Raw genomic sequence first — 20972 nt, forward strand, 5'->3', positions numbered from 1 at the left:
ACATCTATATTCAGAAGTAAAATTAGTGTATAGATTTCTTATATTTCTTTTATACAATTTGGGTGTTAGAGTTCTGCTGACTTGTTATAATGAATAGGAAAATTTTCCCTTTTTATGTAGGTTGACATAGTTTAAATCGCACTGGAATTATTTGTTTATGAATCCTACCTGGCTTTGGTGCCTTATTCAAGGAGAGATTTCCTATCACATTCTCGGTCTCTCCTATGGTGGTTTTCTATTCAACATGTCCACTTCATTTGTATGAAGTTTTATAACTTATTTTTTTTCTAGGAAATCATTCATTTCATCTAGATTTTGAAATTTGTGCCATGGGTGTTTATTTAGCTTTCACCTATAATCGTTTTTCTCTCTCCTGTGACTGTCTTCTCTTACTTTGATTTCCATTTTATGTTTTAATAATTTTATCTTTAAATTAAAATTTTTTGTAACGATAAGGTCTCACGATATTGCCCAGGCTGTTCTCAAATTCCTGGCCTCAAGTGATCCTCCCACCTTGGACTCCAAAAGTGCTAGGATCACAGGCATGAGCCACCATGCCTGGCCTCATCTTTTATTTTTACCAATTCTCTCTTCCTTATTTCTTCTGTTTTCTGGAGTTTACAGCTGAGTTCTTCTTTACTTCCTTCATTTCTGATGTTGTTATGAAGTGCTCCCCTTTGGGTTGCTTTTCTTTAGTCCGCAGTCTTTATTCTGATCACCCCCATGATCCAAGGTCAACTGAGAGCATGTTTTTAATTTCTAAATATATATTACTTTTGGTCCTATTTTTAATAATTATTTCTAATATTATTGAGTCCTGATCAACATAATTTCTTTTTTATTTTTGGACACAAGGATTTCATGGTAAATTTCTATAAATGTTTAAGGGATTTAGAAAAAGTACATTCTCCACTCTAGAGATGTAAGATTATATATATATATATAAATAGACACACAGGGATGCAACACATGCATATGTATGTATAATCACATTTGATTCCTCTATTTTTTATTTAAAAAATTGAGATGAAATTCATATAGCATAAAATTCACCACTTTATAAAATGTACAATTCAATGGCATTTAGTATGTTTAGTACAAGTTTCAAAACATTTTCATCATCCCTAATAAAACCATGTACCTGTGAGCAGTCACTCCTCGGCTGCCCCACACTCCCAGCACCTGGCCACAACCCATTTGCTTTCTGTCTCTATAAATTTGAATATTACACCTGATATGGTTCGGCTGTGTCCCCAGTCACATCTCATCTTGAATTGTAGTTCCCATAATCCCCACATGTCATGGGAGGGACCAGGTGAAAATACTTGAATCATGGGGGAGGTTTCCCTCATCTTGTCTTTATCGTAGTGAATTAGTTCTCATGAGAGCTGATGGTTTTATATAGGGTATTTTCCCCACCTCTGCTCTACATTTCTCCTTGCTGCCATCATGTGAAGAAGGACGCGTTTGCTTCCCCTTCCACTATGATTGTAAGTTTCCTGAGGCCTTCTCAGCCCTGTAGAACTGTGAGTCACTTAAATCTCTTTCCTTTATAAATTACCTAGTCTCGGATATGTCCTAGCAGCATGAGAACGGACTAATACAGTAAATTGGTACCAGGTAATGGGGTACTGCTGTAAAGATATCTGAACATATGGAAGCAATTTTGGAACTGGGTAACAAGCAGAGGTTGGAACAGTTTGGAGGACTCAGTAGAAGACCAGAAAAATGTGAGAAAGTTTTGAACTTCCTATAGACTTGGAGGGCTCAGACGACAGGAACATGTGGGAAAGTTTGGAACTTCCTACAGACTTGTTGAATGGCTTTAACCAAAACGTTGATAGTGATATGGATAATAAAGTCCAGGCTGAGGTGGTCTCAGATGGAGATGAGGAACTTGTTGGGTACTGGAGTAAAGGTCACTGATATGGTTTGGCTATGTCCTCACCCAAATCTCATTTTGAATTTTAACTTCCATAATCCTCATGTGTTGTAGAAGGGACGCAGTGGGAGCTAATTGAATCATGAGGGTGGGATTTTCCCATGCTGTTCTCATGGTAGTGAATAAGTCTCACAAGATCTGATGGTTTTATAAAGGGCAGTTCCCCTGCACATGCTCTCTTGCCCAACAGCATGTAAGATGTGACTTTGCTCCTCCTTTGCCTTCTGCCATAACTGTGAGGCCTCCCTAGCCATGTGGAACTGTGAGTCAATTAAACCCTTTTCTTTGTAAATTACCCAGTCTTGGGTATTTCTTCATAGCAGTATGAAAATGGACTAATCCAGTCACTCTTGATATGCAAAGAGATGGGTGACATTTTGCCTCTGACCTAGAGACCTGTGGAACTTTGAACTTTAGAGAGAGAATTTAGGGTATCTGACAGAAGGACTCTCTAAGTGTCGAAGTGTTCAAGAGGAAGCAGCCTGATGTTGCAGCAGAAAAGAAAAACCAATTTTCTGGGGAGAAATTCAATCTGGTAGCAAAAATTTGCAGGAATAATGAGAAGTCAAATGCTAATCATCAAGACAACGGGAAAAAATGTCTCCAGGGCATGTCAGAGACTATCATGGCAGCCCCTCCCATCACAGGCCTGGAGGTCTAAGAGGGAAAAATGGTTTCCTGGACCAGGTCCAAGGCCCCTTGCTGTGTGCAGCCTTGGGAGTTGGTGCCCTGCATCCCAGTTGCTCTAGCCATGGCTAAAAGGGGCCAATGTACAGCTCAGGCTGTGGCTTCAGAGGGTGCAAGCTTAAGCCTTGGCAGTTTACATGTGATATTGAATCTCTGGGTGCACAGAAGTCAAAGACTGAAGTTTAAGAACCTCTATGAAGATTTCAGAGGATGTGTAGAAATGCCTGGATGCCCAGGCAGAAATTTGCTGCAGGGGTATAGGCCTCATGGAGAACCTCTGCTAGGGGAGTGTGGAAGGAAAATGGGGGGTCAGAGCTCCCACACAGAGTCCCCACTGGGGCACTACCTGGTGGAGCTGTGAGAATGGGGCCACCATCGTCCAGACCCCAGAATGGTAGATCCACTGACAGCTTGCATTGTGCACCTGGAAAAGCCACAGACACTCAATGCCAGCCCATGAAAGCAGCAGCCAAGAGGGGAGCTGTACCCCACAAAGACACAGGGGCAGAGCTGCTCAGAGCCATGGAAGCCCATCTCTTGCATCAGCACACCTTGGATGTGAGACATAGAGTCAAAGAAGATCATTTTGAAACTTTAAGTTTTAATGATTGTCTTACTGGATTTTGGACTTGCATGGAGCCTGCATCTGCTTAGTTTTGGCCAATTCCTCCCGTTTGGAATGGGTTTGTTTACCCAATGCCCATACCCCCATTGTGTCTAGGAAGTAACTAACTTGCTTTTGATTCTGCAGGCTCATAGGCGGAAGGGACTTGCCATGTCTCAGATGAGACTTTGAACTTGGACTTTTGGGTTAATGCTGGAATTAGTTAAGACTTTAGGGAACTGTTGGAAAGGCATGATTGTTTTGAATTGTGAGGATATGAGATTTGGGAGGAGCTGGGTGGAATTATATGGTTTGGCTCTGTGTCCCCACCAAAATCTCATCTTGAATTGTAGTTCCCATAATCCCCATGTGTCATGGGAGGAACCAAATGGAGACAATTGAATCATTGGACAGTTTCCCTCATCCTATTCTCATGATGGTGAGTTAGCTCTCATGAGATCTGATGGTTTTAAAAGAGACTTTCCTACCCTCTTCATTCTGCACTTCTGTTTGCTGCCACCTGGTGAAGAATATATTTGCTTCCCCTTCTGCCATGATTATAAGTTTCCTGAGTCTTTCCAAGCCCTGTGGAACTGTGAGTTGATCAAACCTCTTTTCTTTATAAATTACTCAGTACTGAATATGTCCTTATAGCAGTGTGAGAATGGACTAATACACCACCTATAAATGGAATCATACCATGTGACATTTTGTGTCTGGGTTTTTTCACCTAGCATAATGTTTTTGCTTCTTATCCACCCTGTAGCATGTACCGGTATTTCAATCATTTTTAGGCCAAATAATATTCCATTGTGTGACTATACCACAACTTGTTTGTCCATTCATCTACTGAGGGAACTCTGGATTGTTTCTACCTTTTGGCTATTGTGAATAGTGCTGCTACAAACATTTGTATATATGTATTTGTTCAAGTTTCTGTTTTCAATTGTCTTGGGCATATACCTAAGGGTGGATTTGATGGGTTATATGATAGTTCTTATTTTAACTTTTTGAAGAACTACCAAACTGTTTCCATGGTGATTGAACCATTTTACATTTCTGCCAGCAATGCATAAGGGTTGCAATTTCTCCACATCATTAACACTTGTTACTTTCTGTGTGTGCGCTTTTTTTTTCAAGGTAATAGCCATCCTACTATTTATAAAGTAGTATTTCACTGTGGTTTTGATTGGCATTTCAACTAATAACTAATGATGAAGAGCATATTTTCATGTGCTTGTTGGCCATTTGTGTCTCTGCTTTTGGGAAATATCTACTCATTTGCCCATTTTTTAAAAAATTTGGTTGTTTGCATGTTCATTGTTGACTTACAAGAGTTCTTTATATATTCTTAATATTAGACCCTTATTAGATACATAATTTACAAATATATTTTCCCATTTTGTAGGCATTCTTTTTTCTTTCTTGATAATGTTTCTTGATGCGCAAAATTCTCACTTACTTTTTTGACTATAACATCTGTCCTCTTGTTGGAGAAATACATTGAAGTGTTTTACTCTGCTTGTATGTTTAATAATTTGTATTAGTGAGGATTAAGTTTGGCTCATACAATAGAAAGAAACTAGATTGGAGATATACATATATATACACACACATATAGACATATATATACACACACACATATATACACACACACACACATATACACACACACACACACACACACACATATATATACTGGAGACAGAATATTTCTCTCTTGCCAAGGCTGGAGTGCAGTAGTGTGATCTCAGCTCACTACAGCCTTGAATTCCCAGGCTCAAGTACTCCTCCCACCTTAGCCTCCTGAGTAGTTGGGACTACAGGCATGGGTCACCATGCCCAGCTAAATTTCACAAATTCTTAATTTTTTGGCAGAGACTGGATCTTACTAAGTTGCCAAGGCTTGAAAATATTTTAAACACAGAATGTTTAGTACCTTATGTTAAAAAATGCTTAGAGATGGAACATCACAGGCTGATGTGGTAGCACCACTAAGTTACGAGAACCAGGCTTCTTCTATCTGCACCACCATTCTTAGCATGGGTTCATCTGTGTTTCTCAAGATGGCTGGTGGAACCATTATGTCCTATTCAGGAAGGAAGAATGAAGGCAGTTAAAAGGCACATTTCTGAGATAGTCAGTGATCCTAAAGATACCTTTTCAGAAGTTCCACAAAACACATCTGCTTACATTTTACTAGCCTGGTCCTACTTGCATGAGCATTGTGGCAGATAAAAAAAAAACAAACCCTGAGAAATATGGTCTGTTAATTGGGCACATTGTACCCTTCAGCAAAATCAGGCACCTCTCATAAATAAGAAAGGAAAATGCTATTGGGTAGAAAATGGACACAGCCTCCTGGCATTTCTAATAAATTATTTTTATGTACTAAACAGCTATATTTGGTGGATATAGGTTAACTACTGTTGTATCTTCTTTACAAGTTATACTTTGCATATGTACAAAATACACATTTTTAACAAGTTGGGGAGTTAGGGAAAATGTATTTATATTTATCTGTTTGAGTGCTTTTAATCAATGGTTTGGTGTTCCTACTGACATTGTTTCCTTTTTGCTTTTATTTGTTTATTATCTATCTGCCTCTTTATTTGTAATGTTTTCTTACCACTTCGATGAGTGTTTACACTCTTCCAAAAACAAATTATGCTTTATTTTTTAACTCAATATAGCAGGCTCTGTATTTTTTAGGGATGTTAAAAATGTGGAATACTTCATTTCATTTCAACATACCAATGTGCCCCTTCTGAAGGTGAAGCACCACAGTGTTGCAGGCTTCTTTGACAGGAGATGCGCAAGGTTTGGGTAAGCATTTATTTTTTAAATTGTCTCTTAAAAAAACTTTTTCTTAAATTGAAAAATAAAAATTTTATGTACTTATGGCACAGGAATTCAGTCCATTTTGGGTTTTTTTTTTTTTTTTTTTTGGGTATGGTGACTGATATTCTTGATTGTATTCTTTCCATCTTGACTTGGTTTTATTTATTTTACATGATACTTTTTAAACATATTCTTTATTTTAATTTTCCCATGTTTATTTAAGGTTCTACATTATTCTTTTATTCCTACTATTATTTGAGAACTCAATATCAATTTTCCCCACATTGATATGCTGAGAGGAGAGAAAATGAAATATTATAATACGCTAAGTTAAAACCACAGAAAGCAATAAAAGAACATGTGAAAAAAAGAAACAAAGAGCAAGTGAAATGAATAGAAAAAAGCTGCAAACATGGTAGCATTATTCAACTATATCAATAATAACTTTAGATCTAAATTGTCCAGATACACAAATTAAAGGACAGAGATTGTCATATTGGATTAAAAATGAGACCAAACTATATATTGACTGCAAGAAATCCACATAAATATGAAGACATAAGCAGGTTAAAAGTGAAAGGGTAGAGAAGCAAAAGTGGCACAGTAGGGAACATCAAAATTTGTCCCTCCACAAAAGTAATAAACTAACTGCAAAAACTGCCCAAATCAACTTTTCAGGAATGCTAGAAACTAATCCAAAGCTTAATGTTTGATTAAGAAAAACCAGCTGAATCTCAGTAAAATAAATTTGTGGCATTTTAACTTACCCTGTTTCCATTCCTGGCTTCGTGGTGACCTTGAGACAACAGTTGGCATTCATAGTACAGGTACCTAGTACTGGAGGAAGCACAGTAGACCTTATCTTTAAAGAATTGCATTTTTTTTTGTTTTGACCTGTATGTTGGCTCCCAAAAGGAAGGGATCAATGGGCTTGCCTTTATTTCCCCTAATTCAGAACTATACCAGGGCTTTCAACATTCTATCAGAAACTTTTAAAGGCAAATGTTAAAATCACTCCATCTCACTCAAACGATAACAATTAGGGGAAACAATAGACGAATCAATAAGCTTGGGAGGAAAGGCTGAGGAATGAAATGCTTTGGGGGAATAAAGTCTTTGAAAAGCTCCTGAGAGTCGAGAAGTCTATGCACATTCCTAGGATGGTTGGCTGCATGCCTAAAAGAGACCTGAGAAGGCCCTAAGTTTTAACCTCTGGCTGACTTTCTGACTCTGTGTAAGCAGGATGTGAAGGCTAAGGCAGAGTTGTAAACTGCCTGGTGGAGACACAAACATGAAACACAAACAGAGCACATCTTTAGACTGGGAGATTTTCCTCCCAGGTGTTTAAGGAAATCTCTGCTTAATTACTAGCTGACTATTAAACTAATGGAACTGAGACATCAGTGGCTATACATGACAAAGAATATAGACTTTATAAAACCAGTTCAGAAAAGTTACTAAAGAAGCAAAAAACAAATAAAACAAGCAGCAACACTGGAGATATGGGAAACTCAGAGTTCCAAAACTTCCATATTATAATATTCAAAATGTCTGATGTTCAACAAAATATTACAAGGCATGCAAACAAACAAGAAAGTATGGACTATGTACATTTAAAAAATGAATAGAAACCTGCACTGATGATACCTGGATATTGGGCTTATTAGACAAAGGCAGTACATCAACTATTTAAAATATATTCAAAAAACAAAAAGAAACCACATACAAATAACTAAAGGAAACCAGGAAAACAGTGTCTCACCACATAGAGAGTATCAATAAAGACATAGAAATCACATAAAGACACATCATAGAAATACTGAAGTTGAAAAGTCCAATAACTGAAATAAAAATTTATTAGAGGGGTCCAAGAACAAATTTAGTTTATAACATTGACTGCAAATATTAGAAAATTAGAAAGATCTCAAAAATAATCATCTAAGCTTTAACGTTGGGAAAGAAAAAGAAGAACAAATTAAATCCAAACTAAGCAGAAGAAAATAAATAATCAAAAAAATTGAGCAAACATTAATGAAATGTAAAATAAATAAAAACCAAAAAAAGAAATCCAAAAACGTACTTGAAAAGATCAATTTTATTGATCTTGGATAGTCAGGTTAACTGAGAGAGAGAGAAGGAGAGAAGACACAAATCACTAATACCAGAAATAAAAGATAGCCCACTATCACTACTAATCCATTACTAATCCCTAATACCAAATGCAGACAAGGACTTTCCTTACAAGAAAAGAAAACTACACACCACTATTTCTCATGAATATGGATGTAAAGATCCTCAACAAAATATTAGCAAATCAAATCCAACAGTGCACAAAACTATACACCACCGCCAAGTGGAATTTATCCCAGGTATGCAATATTGGTTTAACATTAAAAAATCAATTAATGTAATTTATCATATCAACAGATTAAAGAAAAAAAATCATGTGATCATATGCATAGATGTAAAAAAAAGCACTTGACAAAATCCAATATCCATTTATGATACAGACTCAGCAAACTAGGAATAGGAGGGAATTTCCTCAACTTAATAAAGAGAATCTACAATAAACATACAGCTAATATCACAGTTGATGGTGACAAACTTGAAGCTTTCCCACTAACATTAGGAAGAAGGCAAGGATGTCCCCTCTCACCACTTCTATTCAACATACTAGGAGTTGTAGCTGGTGCAATTAGATAAGAAAGGAAAATAAAAGGTATACAGATTTGGAAAGAAGATATATAACTGTCTTTGTTCACAGATGACATAGTTGTCTATGTAGAAAATTTTAATGAATTAACATAAAACACCTAGAACTAATAAGTGATCATAGCAAAGATGTAGAATACAAGATTAATATAAAAAAGTCTATTGCTTTCCTATATACCTCTGTGTTTTTGAAATTAAAAAACAACACTTATATTAGCACCAGAACAATGAAATTATTAGGTATACATCTAACAAAACTTTTACAAGATTCCTAGGGGATAACTACAAAACTCTAATTAAAAAAATCAAAGATATACAGGCAAGATAAAGAAATAAAAGCATTCAAATAGGAAGACAGGAAGTCAACCAATTCCTATTTGCAGATGTCATGATCCTGTACCTAGAAAACCCCATAGTCTTTGCCCAAAAGTTTCTTGATCTGATAAACAGCTTCAGCAGTTTTAGGATACAAAATCAACATACAAAAATCAGTAGCATTCCTATATAACAACAGCATCCAAGCTGAGAGCCAAATTAAGAACATAATCCATTTCACAATAGTGCAAAAAGAATAAAATACCTAGGAATATAGTTAACCAGGAAGGCAAAAAATCTCTACGAGAATTACAAAACACTGCTCAAAGAAATCACAGATGACACAAACAAAGGGAAAAACTTTCCATGTTCATGGATAGGAAGAATCATTATTGTTAAAATGGCCATACAGACCAAAGCAATTTATAGATTCAGTGCCATTCCTACCAAACTACCAATGACATTCTTCACAGAATTAGAAAAGACTGTCATATGGAACCACAAAAGAGCTCTAATGGCCAAAGCAATCCTAAGCAAAAATAACAAAGCTGGAGGCATCATGTTACCTGACTTCAAACTATGGGTTACAGTAACCAAAACAAGCATGGTACTTGTACAAAAACAGATGCATATATCAATGAACAGAATAGAGAGCCCAGAAATAATGCCACATACCTACAACCATCTGATATTTGACAAAGTTGACAATAACAAGCAATGGGAAAAGGACTCCCCATTCAATAAATGGTGCTGAGATCACTGGCTAGCCATGTGCAGAAGATTGAAACTGGACCCCTACCTAACACCGTGTACAAAAATCAACTCAAAATATATTAAAAACTTAAACGTAAAGCCTAAAACTATAAAAACCCTAGAAGATAATTCAGGAAATACCTTTCTGGACACAGGACTTGGAAAAGATTTCATGACAAAGACACCAAAAGCAATTGCAAAAAAAAAAAAAATTGACAAATAGGATCTTATTAAACTAAAGAGCTTCTGCACAGTAAAAGAAACTATCAACACGTAAACAGATAACCTACAAAATAGGAGAAAGTATATGTAACCTATACACCCTTATTGATCCAGAATCTATAAGGAATTTAAACAAATGTACAAGCAGTTTTTTTGGTAACAACAACAACCACATTAACAAGTGGGCAAAGGACATAAACATACACTTTTCAAAAGAAGACATGTGGTCAAAAAACATATAAGAAAATGTTCAACATCACTAATCATTAGAGAAATACAAATCAAAACCACAATGAGACAGCATCTCACACCAGTCAAAATGGCTATTACCAGAAAGTCAAAAAATAACAGATTCTGGTGAGGTTGCAGGGAAAAGGGAATGCTTATACGCTGCTCGTGGGAATATAAATTAGTTCAGACATTGCAGAAATCAGTGTGGTGATTCCTCAAAGAACTTAAAATAGAACTGTCATTTGACCCAGCAATCCCATTACTGGGTATATAGCCAAAGAAATATAAATCATTCTGTTATAAAGACACATGCACAGGTATGTTCATTGAAGCACTATTCACAATAGCAAAAACATGGAATCAACCCAAATGCCTATCAATAGTAGACTGCATAAAGAAAATGTAGTACACATACACCATGAAATATTATGCAGCCATACAAAAGAAGAATGAGATCATGTCTTTGCAGGAACATGGATAGAGCTGGAGGCCATTACTGTTAGCAGACTAATGCAGGAATAGAAAACCAAATACCACATGTTCTCATAAGCAGGAGCTAAACAACTAGAACACATGAATATTGGGAGGTGAACAACATACACTGAGGCCTACTTGAAGGTGGAGGGTGGGAGGAGGGAGAGGATCAGAAAAACTATCAAGTACCACGCTTATTACCTGGGTAATGAAATTATCTGTACATCAAACACCTGTGGCACACAATTTGCCTGTATAATAAACCTGCACATGTACCCTTGAACCTAAAATAAAATTTTTTAAAAATCAAAGACATAAATAAGTTGAAAGATATCTCATGTTCATGGATAGATAGGAAGATTCAATATTGTTTAAGATGTCAGTCTTTCCCAACTTAATTTTATTTGATGCAGTTCAATCAAAATCCCAGCTACCTACTTTGTGGATATCAAAGACTAATTCTAAAGTTTATACAAAAAGGCAAAAGACCTAGAATATCCAACATGACACTGAAGAGGAATGAAGTTGGAGGACAGGCTGGGCTCACACCTATAATCCCAACACTTTGGGAGGCCGAGGCAGTTGGATCATCCAAAGCTCAGGAGTTTGAGACAAGCCTGGCTAACATGGTAAAACCCCGTTTCTACTAAAAATACAAAAAGTTAGCCAGGCATGGTGGTGCACACCTGTAATCCCAGCTACTTGAGAGGCTGAGGCGGGAGACTCACTTGAACCTGGGAGGCAGAGGTTGCAGCGAGCCGAGATCACACCATTGCACTCCAGCTTGGGCAATAAGAGTGAAATTGCATCTCAAAAAAAAAATAAAAAAGGAGAAGTTAGAGGACTGACACAATCCAACTTCAAAGCTTACTGCTATAAAGCTACAGTAATCAAGACAGTGTGATACTGGGAAAAGAATAGACAAAGAGATCAATGGAACAGAGTAGAGAGCCCAGAAATAGACTCACACAAATATAGTCAACTGATCTTTGACAAAAGTCAATATCAACAGTGACAAATCATGTTGATAGCATTGTAATGTTATTATGATGTGATGAGCGTTGCTTCTCTACCTGTGTGGTCTACGTATAACCCACATCTAATCATGAGAAAAATATCAGATATACATCATATAAATTTCAAAAAAGGGGCATCTTATAAAATTCTTAATCCTCAACACTGTTGAAATCTTCAAAAACAAGGAAAGTCTGAGAAGCTGCCACACCAACAGGAGCCTAAGGAGACATGACAAGTAAATGTAATGGATCCGGGGTGGAATCCTGGGACAGAAAAACATGTTAGGTGAAAAATAAGAAAATCAGAATAAGCTCTAGATGTTAGTCTCAGTATTGATTCATTAATTGTAACAAATATACTATACTAATGAAAGATACTAATTTTAGGGAGAAATGGATGAAGGAGTATTTGGGAACTCTCTATATAATCTTTTAAATCTTTTTGACAACTTAAGCTGTTCTAAAAGGTAAAGTTAATTTAAAAAAAAAAAAAAACAGTAACTGCAGCAAGTGTTTATGTCTTAGATGAAGAGAAGACTTTTTTGAGGACTATTGTATCACTAATGTTGTTGAGTATTGCCAGTCCATTGTGATCATAGAAAACCAACTCTTTTTTAGTTGGTTTTCTAAATTATCTCCTGACAAGGCACACATGATTGTCTGAGCTGAGGGTGGACACTCCCACTGTCTCATCCTTGGTATGCACTGCTCCACACCCTTATATATTTGTTTATGATAATTTCTGTCTTATTTGATATATTTGCTATCTTATTTGATATATTTCTGTCTTATTTGATATATTTGCTATCTTTTGAGATATTATTGCAATAAGTAGTAAATTTTCAGAATGCTAATTCTAATTCAGGTTTCAACAGTGTCTCTTTTCTCTTATAACTCACCCACTGAATTTTTGGAGCAGAAAATTGTGTTTATTTTTAGCTCCAGAAACTCTTTTGTACCACTCTTGCATCCATTTAAATGTCCTTTCCCTCTTCACCTCCTCCAATTTTCTTCCAGCTGCACCCTTGTCCTTTAGCAGCTCTCTTTCTCCAGGTGTGAGTTCTATCTTTTGTGAGCTAACCTTGCCCTCTGGCTGCCATGATCCTGTGGGCTAGGTGTTGGCTCATCAGGGCTCAAGTCTGGTTGTTGGTGTTCCCTGCATGGCAGCAGCTCTACAGGTGGTAGAAGGTGCAGAGATTTCTGCCTCCATGCTCTGGTGACACTGCAGCAGGCTGACTGCAGGTCATGTGCTGAAACCCCTGTTCCTCCATCCTCTTTGCATTTCCCTAGCTGCAGGGTCAGGAGGACTCAGCCCACATTTAGTATCTTCTTGACCACGGAAACCAGGCAGGCTCATGGGGCTGATGGGAACTTCCCCCAACGCTTCCCAGGATTTTCCTGGCAGCTCACCGGTGCTGACTTCCAGGTACCTGCCACTGAGCTACTGGGGAGAAGGCACCACTGAAGTCTTCTTTTTGAGATGATCATAGAAGCCCAGGCCACATGAGCACCCAGATAGATGCCCAGAGTCTCAGCAGCTAATTGGTCCAGAAAAGGTACATGTGGGAATGAAGGAAATGGATCTGGGCTCAGCTTACCATATTCCCAGAATTCTCCCTGAAAGATGGTGTTTGCTCTGCATTGTAAATGTATTATTTCTTTCTGGCCTCCTATCTCTGGTATCAAGTATTCTCCCACTTCAAATACTCAAATACACCAGTCACATTGGATCAGGGCCCACCCTAATGCCTCATATGAGGCACTTAATTACTTTTGAAAAGATCCCATTTCCAAATAAGGTCACATTCTGAGGTACTGGGGTTAGGATTGCAACAGATATTTTTTGAGGAGCACAATTCAATGATTACACCCTCTGTGATCATTTTAGTTGTGAATACTTTTACCTGTGACTTCCTCTTTTAAGATTTTTGGTGTTTTTTTTTTTTTTTACCATAAAAATTATATATTTTTACATGGTTAAATGAGTCAAATTGTTTCTTTTGGACGTCTGAGAATGAAAACACTTTCTATTCCAAGGTTTTAGGATTACTCTTCTATATCTTATTGAAATAATTTTATTGATGTTTCACGTTTAAAAGTTTAGTCTATTGGGAAATTAATCTGTGCATGGTACAGAGTGTCTGTTGACTTAAGCACAAACATGTCTTTCTTAAGGACAAACATTAGTTCTTGCCACTGCAAGGAAGAAAATGTCTCCTAACTGACTCTTAATTAGAAAGAACACATTTCCTCCCATGGAATCAGTAAATCACACCATTATCCATGGTGGTATTTAGTTCTTTGTTCTTTTTCTGCTTCCCTTTCAGCCTTAGCAGAGTAAGAAAGCAGCCACAAACCTGCTTTAAATGCCTCTCCCTTAGCAACACAATTAGAGCCTCAGAAATGCACAGTCTAGAAAAGACTGGATTAAATTATTTGTCAAGAACAGTTACTCTCTCTCCTCAATCTCCATCTGGGTGAAAAGAAACGTGTTACCCATTCTTACATACATGCACAAACATACATACATGTTCGCACACATTTATATGTATGTATATAGAAAATATTGAATTAAAAAAACACTCTAAAATCTAGTTTTCTGTACTTTCTTATTTTCTGGAAATGGACAATTAATGTAATGACAATTTTATCTCTTTTCTTTCCAATGTTTTTAAGCTTATTTTTTGTCCTATTGCATTGTCTAGAATTTTATGAACAACTTTGATTGATAGTTATAGGTTTACAGCACTTCATCTGCAATTCCTAAATGCCAAAAAACTCTGAAATCTAACGTCTGTGGCAAACTCTTTGGGTAATAAAATCTGACCTGAACCAATGTGGACTACTTGCACTCTTTAAGTATACAACTTGGGGCAAGTGCATTTGGTGGCCTAGGCAGTAACGTGCTTGATTATGGACTGCTCTCCTGGTCCTCACTGGGGTTGTTTTCCAAGGTATAATACATGTATGACATTGTATTTGAGAAATCTGAAAAAAAAAAAAAAAGCCTGATTGTGAGATTTAATTGATCCCAAGAATTTTAAAGGGTTTCTGGAATCTTAGATCATAGATTATGCGTATGTTTTTCTCTAGTGTTTAATCATTCAACTTGTTGTAAGTTGTTGGCTTGCGACAGATACTTTTTAAGTTAAAGTGGTCTTCCATGCCATGAATATTTATTGATATATTTACTTTTTCTACTACTTATTGGTCATTTATATTTCCTGTGAAAAGTATCAACTGTACTTAGACTTTAAAATGTTTGGAGACTTCTGGTTTTTGGCCTGAAATGTGAGGAGCTTGGTCTTCACTCCTATCCTTGTAATAAGAAGAAAACAAAACTAAACTGAAAATTAGCAACTCTTCTTAGATCCATAAAGAACTGAGACCACAGGGAAAACAACTGCCTCCAAAATTGGAAAGACAGGTGTATACAGAGGATCACAACTTACTGGACTAGAAATTAAATAATTCAAATATAAAGCTGTTGGCTTTTGGATTATTTGAGAGAAATGAGACTATATGGCCTGAGTCATGAAGCATGCAGCTACAACTTCTGCTTCTCCAGTTATGGATTAACTCCCTTCCTTATTCTTGTACTGTAGAGAATTAGAAAAGACAGAAAAGGTGCCAGGGATAAGACCCCCTTGAGCTCACTACCCTCCTTTACAGAGTAATAAGTAATTCTCCCTGGAATGCAGCAATCTTTAACCAACCAAATCTCTGTAAGGTATGCATTGGTCTTGTATGGAAAATGTCATAATCCTCCTGAACCTCTGTCTCTGCTTATATCAAGGAAGCCCAAACTTCTCCACTTTGGAACACTGACTCATTTATTTGGATCCTGTGATTCTCAGTTGACATCCTTAAACTTTGCATTCAAATAAACTCTATACTTAATCATATTTTCTGAGTCTCATTATTTAAGGTTGACTCCTATGAGCAGAAACCTTCCCAGAAACCAGTACTGGGGTAGAAAATCCTGAACTGTAATTGATGAGTTTCTGGAGGCTCAGTGTGGTGTGGATGAGCTTAAAAGTTAAAAACTTCAGGTGGCCCAGTCTTGAGGGGGTGGGAGCACACTTAATTATTGAGTTTTACTTCCAGAAACTACCAGGTTCTCATAGTGGGAACTGAAGATAAATCCCCTTCTGCTTCCAGTAGGGCAATATAGTTTGAATCTGTGTCCCTGCCCAAGTCTCATGTTGAACTGTAATCCACAATGTTGGAGGTGGAGCCTGGTGAGAGATGATTGGATCATGGTGGTGGATCCTTAAGGAATGAATGGTTTGTCACCATCCCCTTGGTGCTATTCTTATGATAGAGTTCTCACGAGATCTGGTTGTTAAAAAGTATGTAGCACCTCTGGGAAAACTGGCTAGCCATATGTAGAAAGCTGAAACTGGATCCCTTCCTTACACCTTATACAAAAATTAATTCAAGATAGATTAAAGACTTAAATGTAGACCTAAAACCATAAAAACCCTAGAAGAAAACCTAGGCAATACCATTCAGGACATAGGCATGGGCAAGGACTTCAGGACTAAAATACCAAAAGCAATGGCAACAAAAGCCAAAATAGACAAATGGGATCTAATTAAACTAAAGAGCTTCTGCACAGCAAAAGAAACTACTATCAGAGTGAACAGGCAACCTACAGAATGGGAGAAAATTTTTGCAATCTACTCATCTGACAAAGGGCTAATATCCAGAATCTACAAAGAACTTAAACAAATGTACAAGAAAAAAACAAACAGCCCCATCAAAAAGTGGGCAAAGGATATGAACAGACACTTCTCAAAAGAAGACATTTATACAGCCAACAGACACATGAAAAACTGCTCATCATCACTCGCCATCAGAGAAATGCAAATCAAAACCACAATGAGTTACCATCTCATGCCAGTTAGAATGGCAATCATTAAAAAGTCAGGAAACAACAGAGGCTGGAGAGGATGTGGAGAAACAGGAATGCTTTTACACTGTTGGTGGGAGTGTAAATTAGTTCAACCACTGTGGAAGACAGTGTGGCGATTCCTCAAGGATCTAGAACTAGAAATACCATTTGACCCAGCAATCCCATTACTGGGTATATACCCAAAGGATTAAAAGTCATGCTACTATAAAGACATATGCACACTTATGTTATTGCAGCACTGTTCACAATAGCAAACACTTGGAACCAACCCAAATGTCTATCAATGATAGACTGGATTAAGAAAATGTGGCACATATATACCAGGGAATACTATGCAGCCATAAAAAAGGATGAGTTCATGTCCTTTGCAGGGACATGGATGAAGCCAGAAACCATCATCCTCAGCAAACTATCACAAGGACCGAAAACCAAACACCACATGTTCTCACTCATAGGTGGGCATTGAACAATGAGAACACTTGGACACAGGGCAGGGAACATCACACACTGGGGCTTGTCAGGGGGTGGGAGGCTGGGGGAGGGATAGCACTGGGAGAAATGCCTAATGTAAATGACAAGTTGATGGGTGCAGCAAGCCAACATGGCACATGTATACCTATGTCACAAACCTGCACATTGTGCACATGTACCCTAGAACTTAAAGTGTAAGAAAAAAAGTGTGTAGCACCTCTCCCCTTGCTCTCTGTCTTGCTCCTGCTCCCACCATGTAACACATCGGCTCCCCCTTTGCCTTGTGCCATGAGTCAAAGCTTCCTGAGGCCTCCCCAGAAGCAAATGCCACTGTGCTTTCTGTACAGCCTGCAGAACCATGAACCAAATAAACCTCTTTTCTTTATAAATTACCTAGTCTCAGGTATTTCTTTATAGCAACGTGAGAACAGATTAATACACAAGGGACAGAGAAAAGAAGTTATTTTGAAGTACTCCAGAGCATTCTATTTTAACAAGCCCTGCCATTAAGGGAAACTGTTTGCCAGAGCCTAACAGACTGAGGTTTTACTAGAGCTTAACTGAGAGAAGGAAATAGCCAACTCCAGCCCCTTCTAGTTTTCCCAACTCATGAAAGGCATATAGGGGGAGAAAAGCAACTGAGAAGCACTTGTGAAGTTCACAGCCCAGGCTCATAGACTTACTGAAATACTGAGACCTTTACAGAACTATAGAAAGCTTCCCCTCCCCGACACCTTACCACCACATCAGTAGGGCTCCTGTAAAACAGGGTAGGCAAAATCATAGACACCCAAGGAAATTTTATCTTCCTACACCTACAGCTACAGCAAACAGTAAACACACCCTAATTCCTAGTCAAATGAGCATACAAATCTCACACTAAAGGCCTATCAATCTCAGTTCCTTTTACCCAATATATCATGAAATGCTTTCAACAAAAAATTACAAGGCACACTAAAAGACAAAAAACACAACTTGAAGAGACAGAAGAGAAAGCATCAGAACAAGACTCAGATATGACAGGAATGTTGGAATGATTAGACAAGGAATTTAAAACAACTATGAATAATACACTATGGGTCCTAATGGAAAAAGTGGACAGCATGCAAGAACAGATGAGCCATGTAAGCAGAGAGATGGAAACTCCAAAAACCTCCATCTTTTGCCTATAACTACATAGACCCACCAGCAATCAATTAACAACTAATTGTTAATTCTATTTACAGCTATAATTGTCTCACTTTCTCATACCTAATATTGCATACTTTCATTCTATTTCTCACTCTTTCTGTCTTGCTTGTCAGACTTGCCAGAAACTTATCTATTTTACCGATCTTTGCAAAGAAACAATTATTGATCCCTTTTCTCAATTGTGCCTACTAGTTGCTTTCTAATTAACTTCTGCTTTTATCTTTATTAATTCCTTTTCTGCTTCATGCCGTTATTTTATTTTTTTTATTCAAGGTTTCTATTTTTATTCAACTATAAGCAAACAGCAGAATTACCACAACATTCAGCAACTCCAGACTAGCTTTTCTTACCCCCATGATGAATGATCAATTTAATGGACACAGATTGAAGGATTCCTGATAAGCTGTCAGCTGGCACTGCTATAGGTCTAGATGGTCATGCCCCAACAACAGCAAAGTCACTCTCTCTACTGCTTTTTCCAGGAATGCTCTTTAAAGGGACCAGAACGAGACACTGACACCTATTAAGGCATCTGCGATGTGCCATGTTGGGGTTTAGCCTCAGTGCCAGCCTCTGGTTGTCAAGGTGAATGACAGCACCATAAAAACACACTGTGTACAATTCTGGACTCAGGATCACAAAGGCAGAGGCAACCAATTCTTTTTTTTTTTAACCTCCAAAAAAGATTCGTTGATGCTTTCCTTTATTACTATAGACGTGGTCTCTTTCCCCCCAATTTTTCTTTCTTTAAATTCTGGATTGCTATTTTTTTGTTATTATTATTCTACTTTAAGTTCTGGAGTACATGTGAAGAACATGCAGGTTTGTTACACAGGTATACATGTGCAGTGGTGGTTTGCTGCACCCATCAACCCATCATCTAGATTAGATATTTCTCTGAATGCTACCTCTCCCCAAGCCCTCTATGCCCCAACAGGCCCCAGTGTGTGATGTTTCCCTCCCTGTGTCCATGTGTCCTTGTTGTTCAACTCCCACTTATGAGTGAGAACATGCAGTGTTAAGTTTTCTGTTCTTGTGTTAGTTTGCTGAGAATGATGGTTTCCAGCTTCATCCATGTCCCTGCAAAGGACATGAACTCATCCTTTTTTATGACTGCATAGTATTCCATGGTGTATATATGTCACATTTTTGTAATCCAGTCTACCATTGATGGGCATTTGGGTTGGTTCCAAGTCTTTGCTATTGTGAACAGGCCACAATAAACATACGTGTGCAAGTGTCTTTATAGTAGAATGACATATGAAAAAAATGCTCGTCATCACTGGTCATTAGAGAAATGCAAATCTAAACCACAATGAGATACTATCTCATGCCAGTTAGAATGGTGATCATTAAAAAGCCAGGAAACAACAGATGCTAGAGAGAATGTGGAGAAATAGGAACGCTTTTATGCTGTTGGTGGGAGTGTAAATTAGTTCAACCATGGAAGAAGACAGTGTGGCAATTCCTCAATGATCTAGAACTAGAAATACCATTTGACCCAGCAATCTCATTACTGGGTTGCTATTTTTACATTAACAATTTGATGACCCTACAACAGTCATCCAAAATATCTCCCATATGGAGTTTAAATTTGATCAAAACATAAACCTGACTGAGTGAATGAGTGACTAGAATTATAAAGCACAGGCAGCAGGAAAAGTCACCATAAACCGCCATCTGAATGCTTAGGTCTTGCCTGTGCAAAAGGGAGTGGGAAGAGGAGAAATCTGTACACAACACTGAACTGGGGAACACGACTTGGGACCTCCATGACAGTTCAGGTCCCTGAGCTGCCCCCTACTTCCTAGACAGCTGTTCCTACAGTTTAGGCATTTAGTAGTCCCACTCAGCCTGGAAACATGTGCTGGCCACCAGGACCTGGAGCTCGTACTTTTTATGGACGGACGCCCCCTTGAATTTGCCACGGTGGTCTCCAGATAGGTTGCTTAAGATGGACTCTTCACACCTCAGCAGCCTGTCCTGCTGGTGAACCAGCCAGACAGCGGTGGAGGCCTGTGGTCTTGTAAGGCCCCGAACCTAGGTAATTGGAGAGGACTGTGCCACTGTTGATGTCATTATCCTTCATGTTGACCACCAGGATATGATGCCATTCACTGTATTTGGGATCCTTCCCTGTGGGAGCACCCGGGGCTGTCAGGACCAAGGTGCAGGGTTTCTCCAAATCAAGAGCATCTCACAAAATGCTAGTGGGTCTGTTCTTAACCTTGGTGGGCGTCAGCACTCTGCCCAGCTCGTGCACCTCTGCCCCGCCGTAGGTGACATGCAGCGGGTGCTGCAGTTGCTCGTCCACTTTCTGCAGGCTCAAGGGCCAGACCGCTTGCTAAGGTCCACCTGCATGGGGCGGGGACGAGTAGAGCGTGCAGCCGGGAAGTGCCACTGTAGGCATAGGCCAGGCGCAGGTGGCAGCGGCGACTCAGAGACCTCAGCCTGGTTTTATTTTATAGTTATCTTTTTAATCCCATGAAAGCAGTTATTGTTCATTTATTTTCATTATTTTTTACTGGTTAATAAAGCCATTTAGATCCTGAGTCCAGTGTAACTGCCACTGTAGTGAAGAGGTGGCCTCATAGG

General features: G+C 38.2%; 1 pseudogene; it reads right to left on the minus strand.

Annotated features, from left to right (window-relative positions):
* Nucleotides 1-19965: 19965 nt before the first annotated feature.
* Nucleotides 19966-20738, minus strand: LOC105533221 (annotated as a pseudogene).
* Between the last annotated feature and the right edge of the window lie 234 nt (nt 20739-20972).

The sequence above is a fragment of the Mandrillus leucophaeus genome, unplaced genomic scaffold (assembly GCF_000951045.1).
Source record: "Mandrillus leucophaeus isolate KB7577 unplaced genomic scaffold, Mleu.le_1.0 Scaffold123, whole genome shotgun sequence".
Taxonomy (NCBI): domain Eukaryota; kingdom Metazoa; phylum Chordata; class Mammalia; order Primates; family Cercopithecidae; genus Mandrillus; species Mandrillus leucophaeus.